Consider the following 9,027-nt stretch of genomic DNA (forward strand, 5'->3'; position numbering starts at 1 on the left):
CTAGCCAAGGTGGGCCACCAGTACTTCTCAGTCAGGCAGGTGATGGCATGGCCTATCCCAGGATGACCCAAAAACACATGCACCGTGTGCGCCCAGGTAAGGAGGCGGTCCCGCACCCCCGTGGGCACATTGTCGCAGTTCTCCGGGCACTGTGCAGGTGCTGTTTCTGTATGCAGGCCCTGCCGTATGTCGGCGTCCATCTTCCACAACGCTGGCACGGTGATATGAGACGGAGGGATGATGGGGGTCTCCTCTCCTTGTCGCTCTGTGTCATATAGGCGAGACAGGGCATCCGCCTTCATGTTCTTCGAGCTTGGGCTATAGGAAAGTGTGAATTGGAACCTTGCGAAGATTAGAGCCCACCTGGCTTGTCTCGGGATTAACCTCTTCGCTGCCATGATGTACTCCAGGTTGCGGTGGTCCATCCACACCAGGAAGGGGTGTTTGGTCCCCTCCAACCAGTTCCTCCATGCCTTCAGAGCCTTTCAAATCATTTAAAACAACAATTGAGGTAGCTATGTGATCGAACTCAGCACTTAACTACTACAAATGAATTTAAATTACAATAAATAAAGTTTAACTTTCTCGTTCTTTGCTGTCCAGTAGCACCACAAGTGGCCATTGATTTGGAACTCATCACATGTTGCTTACTGTACTACAGAAACAGTTTCTAACCAAACAACAGTGCAGGGCATGCACACTGAATTAAAGGTTAACTACACTAAAAAAACAAGCATTTCTCAGATTTATACTAGAACTCAAAAGTCATCCCCTGATGTGGTTTAAGCATTGTTGTGAACACAGATAATCCAATGTAGTTGTTTATCCATAAATAAATAAAAAGGTGTTTAAAAACTGGGGAAATCAGAAAAAGGGAACTATCCGAAACCTGGAAAAACAAAACCAAGAAAAGGGAATTAGGGGAGAAAAACCAGATTAGGCAAAAAAAACTGAAAGTTGTGTGTGTCTTCCTGCTGCACAGCATTTTGGAGAAAGTTGAGGTCAGGTACCAATACTGTCTATGCACCCAAAAGGGAAAGAGGTTGGGTCATCCTAGAAATGTTTTAGAGTAATATATTATAGACAATTTAGCAGATGCTTTTACCCAAAGCGACTTACAGTCACTCGTGCATACAATTTTACCTATTGGTGGTCCCGGCAATCAAACCATCTATCCTGGCATTGCAATGCTAAACCAAGATACATGACAAGGTTATAAATGCTTTGTGATGCCTCAATTTAATATGATTCATAAATCCTTTATTATGCATTGCTTATGCCACCCTTTAAAAAACACAGGTTTATTTCCTATTTGGCCTAATGGGTTATGTCACATTTGACATTAATGCTTATTTCACACAGTTTAGCAACATGTATGTGAAAACATGTTTTTAGACATTTTTGCAAATGTATTACAAATTAAATAGAGAAATATGTAATTTACAGAAGGGTCCAATTTTCACTTTTTTTCATTTGAGTTGACGTTATAGAATGTCACCTTTCATTTGAATGTATTTTCATACATACAGTGAACCACTAATAGAGGAGGACATGTGGTTATAGATGATTTGTGACACATTTATGTAGTGTTCATAAAGGCTTTATGAAGTCTTTATGGAGCCTTTATAAGCTGATTGTGATATAAAATAGGACCCTTATGTAAATGAGATATTTCTGTATTTAATGTGCTTTCACTTTGTTTTCACTTTGTCATTATGAGGTGTTGCATGTGGATGATGAGAATAAAAGTGTTTTCATACATTTTGAATTCAGGCTGTAACACGATAAAATGTGGAATAAGTGAAGTGGTATGAATATGTTCTGAATACACTGTATTCAGGGAGGTTCCTGTAATGAAAAGGCTTTGGGATTATTCAGACAGATGGTCTCTTCTCAGTTTGGCAGAGAAACACTTTTCACCTAACACATAAAGTTCAGATATATGTTGTCTTAATAGAACATAAATAATTATCTTTCATATAGAATGAGTCAAGTCATCCCTCTCAGTCACAGATGGTATACTACAGTACCATTGTAACGGGCTTCCTCCTTCTCTTCATCCGAAGAGGAGTAGCAAGGATTGGACCAAAGTGCAGCGGGGTGTGAATTCATAATGATTTATTAAACAAAAACGACGAAACACGAAATAACACTTTAGAAATACAAAATAACAAAACGAACTAAACAGACCTAAACTTACGAACTTACATGAAACGAAGAACACACGAACAGGAACAGACAAACCGAAACAGTCCCGTGTGGTAACATGTACTGACACGGAAGACAACCACCCACAACAAACAATGTGAAACAACCTACCTTAATATGACTCTCAATCAGAGGAAACGCCAAACACCTGCCTCTAATTGAGAGCCATACCAGGCAACCCATTAACCCAACATAGAAAACACATAACATAGACTACCCACCCAAAACTCACGCCCTGACCAATTAAACACATACCAAACAACAGAAAACAGGTCAGGAACGTGACAGAACCCCCCCCTCAAGGTGCGAACTCCGGGCGCACCCCTACAACTCAAGGGGAGGGTCTGGGTGGGCATCTGTCCGCGGTGGCGGCTCCGGCGGTGGACGAGGACACCACTCCACCACTGTCTTTGTCCCTCTCCTTCGCGTCCTTTGAGTGGCGACCCTCGCCCCCGACCATGGTCCAGGAACCTTCACTAAGGCCCCTCCTACATAGAGGAGACAGCTCAGGACAGAGAGGTAGCTCAGGACAGAGAGGTAGCTCAGGACAGAGAGGTAGCTCAGGACAGAGAGGTAGCTCAGGACAGAGAGGTAGCTCCGGACAGAGAGGTAGCTTAGGACAGAGGGACAACTCTGTACTAATGGCAGCTCCGGACTGAGTGGCAGCTCCGGACTGGGTGGCAGCTCCGGACTGGGTGGCAGCTCCGGACTGAGTGGCAGCTCCGGACTGGAGGGCAGCTCATGACTGGAGGGCAGCTCATGACTGGAGGGCAGCTCATGACTGGAGGGCAGCTCATGACTGGAGGGCAGCTCATGACTGGAGGGCAGCTCATGACTGAAGGGCAGCTCATGACTGAAGGGCAGCTCATGACTGAAGGGCAGCTCATGACTGAAGGGCAGCTCATGACTGTAGGGCAGCTCATGACTGTAGGGCAGCTCATGACTGTAGGGCAGCTCTGGCAGCTCCTGACTGGCTGGCGGTTCTGGCAGCTCCTGACTGGCTGGCGGCTCTGGCAGCTCCTGACTGGCTGGCGGCTCTGGCAGCTCCTGACTGGCTGGCGGCTCTGGCAGCTTCTGACTGGATGGCGGCTCTGGCAGCTCCTGACTGGCTGGCGGCTCTGGCAGCTCCTAACTGACGGACGGCTCTAGCGGCTCCTGACTGACGGACGGCTCTAATGGCTCGGGACAGACGGGCGGCTCTAATGGCTCGTGGCAGACGGATGGCTCAGAAGGCGCTGGGCAGACGGATGGCTCAGAAGGCGCTGGGCAGACAGATGGCTCAGAAGGCGCTGGGCAGACGGATGGCTCAGACGGCGCTGGACAGACGGATGGCTCAGACGGCGCTGGGCAGACAGATGGCTCAGACGGCGCTGGGCAGACAGATGGCTCAGACGGTGCTGGGCAGACAGATGGCTCAGACGGTGCTGGGCAGACAGATGGCTCAGACGGTGCTGGGCAGACAGATGGCTCAGACGGTGTTGGGCAGACGAGCAGTGCAGGCGGCGTTGGGCAGACAGCCTACTCTGACCTGCTGAGGCGCACAGTAGGCCTGGTGCGTGGTGCCGGAACTGGTGGTACCGGACTGGAGACACGCACCTCAAGGCTAGTGCGGGGAGCAGGAACAGGGCACACTGGACTCTCGATGCGCACTATAGGACTGGTGCGTGGTACCGGAACTGGAGGTACCGGGCTGAGGGCACGCACCTCAGGGCGAGTGCGGGGAGAAGGAACAGTGCGTACAGGGCTCTGGAGACGCACAGGAGGCTTGATGCGTGGTGCCGAAACTGGAGGCACTGAGCTTGAGACACACACCACAGGGAGAGTGCGTGGAGGAGGAACAGGGCTCTGGAGACGCACTGGAAGCCTGGTGCATGGTGTAGGCACTGGTGGTACTGAGCTGGGGCGGGAAGGTGGCGCCGGATATACCGGACCGTGTAGGCGTACTGGCTCCCTTGAGCACTGAACCTGCCCAACCTTACCTGGTTGTATGCTCCCCGTCGCCTGACCAGTGCGGGGAGGTGGAATAACCCGCACCGGGCTATGTAGGCGAACCGGGGACACCATGCGTAAGGCTGGTGCCATGTAAGCCGGCCCAAGGAGACGTACTGGTGGCCAGATATGTAGAGCCGGCTTCATGGCACTTGGCTCAATGCTCAATCTAGCCCTACCAGTGCGGGGAGGTGGAATAACCCGCACCGGGCTATGCACACGTACAGGAGACACCGTGCGCTCTACTGCGTAACACGGTGTCTGGCCGTACTCCCGCTCTCCACGGTTAGCCTGGGAAGTGGGCGCAGGTCTCCTACCTGCCCTAGACCCACTACCTCTTAGGCCCCCCCAAGAAATTTTTGGGTTGTACTTTCGGGCTTTTCAGGCTTCCGTGCTAGACGCGTCCCCTCATAACGCCGGTTCCTCTCTCCGGTTTCCTCCGCTCTCCGAGCTGCCTCCAGCTGTTCCCATGGGCGGCGATTCACTCCAACCTTAGCCCATGGTCCTTTTCCTTCCATGATTTCCTCCCAAGACCAGAAATCCTGCTTCGTGCGCTGTCCGTTAACCCGCTGCTTGATCCGGGTTTGGTGGGTGGTTCTGTAACGGGCTTCCTCCTTCTCTTCATTCGAAGAGGAGTAGCAAGGATTGGACCAAAGTGCAGCGGGGTGTGAATTCATAATGATTTATTAAACAAAAACGACGAAACACGAAATAACACTTTAGAAATACAAAATAACAAAACGAACTAAACAGACCTAAACTTACGAACTTACATGAAACGAAGAACACACGAACAGGAACAGACAAACCGAAACAGTCCCGTGTGGTAACATGTACTGACACGGAAGACAACCACCCACAACAAACAATGTGAAACAACCTACCTTAATATGACTCTCAATCAGAGGAAACGCCAAACACCTGCCTCTAATTGAGAGCCATACCAGGCAACCCATTAACCCAACATAGAAAACACATAACATAGACTACCCACCCAAAACTCACGCCCTGACCAATTAAACACATACCAAACAACAGAAAACAGGTCAGGAACGTGACAACCATCCTATGGCCAACGCACATACTGAAAGCAATCCCTGCCAACTGGGCACAGACGTTAATTCAATATCTACACCATGTTGGTTGAAAAATAAACAAAGTTGATTGAACCAGTGTTTGCCCAGTGGGTGTAAAACTATGAATGTCACTTTTTATTTTAGGGTATTTTCATATAAATCTGTTTTCCCATTTAGAAATGAAAACACCTTCTGTATCTATTACCCCCATTTAAAGAAGTCATACGTATTTGGACGCCTTCTTTTGTAGTGTAATAAAGGTAGTACCCCTTTAAAGGTAATGTTCAGTTAAATTATGTATTTAGATATTGGTTCCATTACCCTGTAATCAGTCTATGAACTGCTCTAATGAGTGACAGCAATCTACACTTTGGTTTTGGTAGTCACTGCCAACAAACAAGAATGTTATCATTTTCAGACAAAACACGTTACTACTTCAGCACATTACTACAACAGTGTGACTGTTTTGGAATAAAATGTTCAATATATTTCCTTTAACATCCTCTGTGTTGTGTGCTTATTGTTTAACCATTGATATGTTCTAGGTCATTTAGAGAACTTAAGGAGCATCAGGTACTGCTGGAATATCTACCAATAGCATGTCCATCTTCTTGTGATAAATTACACTGGTCACTGTTCAAAATATTTACAAAGTATTAAGAAAGTATGAAAAGTCCTGACTTTAGATTAGGGACTAGAAAACTTCTTTACTAATGACCATTAAATTGTTCATAAAGACATTTATTAAACATCTTATGAATATACATTATTTTACATTACAAATTATTTAGTGTGTTACCCAATCTCCATATTCATTCACACTAAACAGCTTCTGAGAGAGCTGCTCTGGTGTGACCCCTGACCTGGCAGCAGTGATGTAGTGAGAGTAGTGGTACTGTTCATACCCAGTATGTTGAGGTTGAAGTGTCTGCTGTGGTCTCCTGCTCTGTTGTGTTGAATAATTAATGTATATACTGTAGTAGTTATTTATAAATGTGAGAATACCTAGCTGAGTAACATTTCGCAAATGTGGGCTTAATATTAAATGGCGAGCAAACTGTAAATTCCTTACAAATGGTTCATTACTGAATGTTATTATAAAGTGTTACCCATAATTGCATGTTCTTACATTTTGCCATCAACTACTTACACAATACAGAAGTTATTTAGACCTGGACGTTATCTGATATCATGCAGTATTGTACATTTCAACTTTACTACACTTGATGAAGACGTTGTGTCACAATTGAGCCACTAGAGGGAGATGTTAAACAACATATAGAATGACTCATGACGTCCTCCGAATGTACTATTAGAATACTTGCTATTTATCATTAAGTAACACGGAACAACCATAGCCTTAGGTATTTGGAGTGCACAATCCACAATAACTACGATGTCTTTTATGAAACAGGCTTATGCATCCTTATGCCTTCTCCAAGTAATTCCATTCCAATCCAGACAAATCATTCTGTATCAACACCACATGGATCTATCATGACAACACTGAGATAAATCATGTCAGTGTATAAAAATGCTACATTAAAAAAATATTTACAACAATTGTAAAACAAAATTATATCAAACCTACGTTTGCCAACCTAGGGAATAAAATTATAGGAACTATGAATGTCTTATCTTCGAAGTTAAGATATGTTTAGCTGTCACTTTGAACCATGGATAAAATAAAGCATAAATTATTGGATTAATTAAGGAATTAACTAGTGGCAGAAAAAATACGAAATTTGATAGGAAATTGTCAATTAAAATAAAATTAAAATAGAAAATGAATAGAAATGGAATCCAACAAATGAAATAGTTGACAACAACAATAGAAAGAGTTTTTGCTGCTTTTCTCTCAGACTTATTTGCCTGTACAGTTTAAACACCAGACACACTGGCAGCCTCTTTTGAAAATACCTTTCTGGCCTGTGATCTGGCCACCACAAAGATTTTCAAATAAACTGTTATAATAATAGAGCATGGGAAAATCATTGTAAATGCAATGTAAATTATATTATTAACCCAGGTTTTTCCTTCAACAATAAAACATTCTGTCAAACACCTACTGGGTACCTGCACATTTACAAAGTTTTTTATAATAACAGCATCATATATGATACAACAACATCAGGTAATGGATATACAACAGATAGTTCCTGTTATTGTTATTTTAGAGTGGTACAATAAGGGATCACACACAGCAACATAGCGGTCAATAGATATCAAGACCAAATTGCCCAGAGATAAAGTACATAAAAAAGAGATGTAGAATTGAAACGCACAGAAATATTCCCCAAAACTCCAGCATGATTCCATTATTGCTACAGTCACAACTGGTATCACAATCAGTCCCACCAGGAGATCTGACACAGCCAGAGAGAGGATGAGCAGGTTGGTTGGAGTGTGGAGCTGCTTGAAGTGAGAGATGGAGATGATCACCAGTACGTTCAAAAATACTGTAACTGCTGAAATCAATGAGAAGAAGATGTACAGTGTTATGTAGATAGATGTCGATAGCAAAACCTTTCTGCAAGAAGAATTTCCGTCTTGAAAACAGTACTGAACATCTTCATGTTTCTCCATTTGTAATTAAATTCAAAATGCTGAGGTCCTTCTCCTGCTTGGTCCTGTGTGTGACCCTGTCAGGTCCGCCTTCTGACAAACTCTGTGCTCTGCCTCTCTATTTATCCCTGAGTTACAGACAGAAACTCCTCTCCGCGGAGTCTCTCTGCACACACACACACACACACACACACACACACACACACACACACACACACACACACACACACACACACACACACACACACACACACACACACACACACACACACACGAGCACAGAAATGAACAAACGGTTAGATAAACAAATCATTGGTGAAAGCATGATGTAATGAATGACAGGATTGGATGTTGCTGTGCCCACCTGCCTGTCCTTCAGCCTTTCTGATAGTCAGAGATGAAATTGTTTTCACCTATTTCATTTGTTGGGTTCCACGGGTAGGCCGTTATTTTCCATAATAATTTGTTCTTAACTGACTTGCCTAGTTAAATAAAGGTTAAATACAATTATTTAAGAAAAGGTACATTTTCTCAACTAAGCATTTTAAATGGGAAAAATATAGTATGGGTGATGTTTTGGTCACTCTTCATCTTCAAATAATATTTTTGCAGGAATCTCCTTGCGAATGATTTTGCCTATTATTTGACATCTATCATTAATATCCTGTACTATCTGTCTGACATCTATCATTAATATCCTGTACTATCTGTCTGACATCTATCATTAATATACTATACTATCTGTCTGACATCTATCATTAATATACTATACTATCTATCTGACATCTATCATTAAGTACTATACTATCTGTCTGTAACGTTCGTCTTGTGGTGCATGAACAGACCAAGGCGCAGCGGGTGATGAATACATAACGATTTATTTAAAAGACAGACGAAACACGAAAACACTAGAACAAACTACAAAACAATAAACGAAGGCAACAGACCTGAAACACACGAACTTACATATAGACGAAGAACGCACGAACAGGAACAGACTACCTAAAACGAACGAACAAACGAAACAGTCCCATGTGGTATACACTGACACAGGAACAATCACCCACAAACAAACAGTGAGAACAACCTACCTTAATATGGCTCTCAATCAGAGGAAACGACACACACCTGCCTCTAATTGAGAACCATACCAGGCAAACCATTTAACCCAACATAGAAAACACATAAC

This window comes from Salvelinus namaycush, chromosome 19, assembly GCF_016432855.1.
Source record: "Salvelinus namaycush isolate Seneca chromosome 19, SaNama_1.0, whole genome shotgun sequence".
NCBI classification, from domain to species: domain Eukaryota; kingdom Metazoa; phylum Chordata; class Actinopteri; order Salmoniformes; family Salmonidae; genus Salvelinus; species Salvelinus namaycush.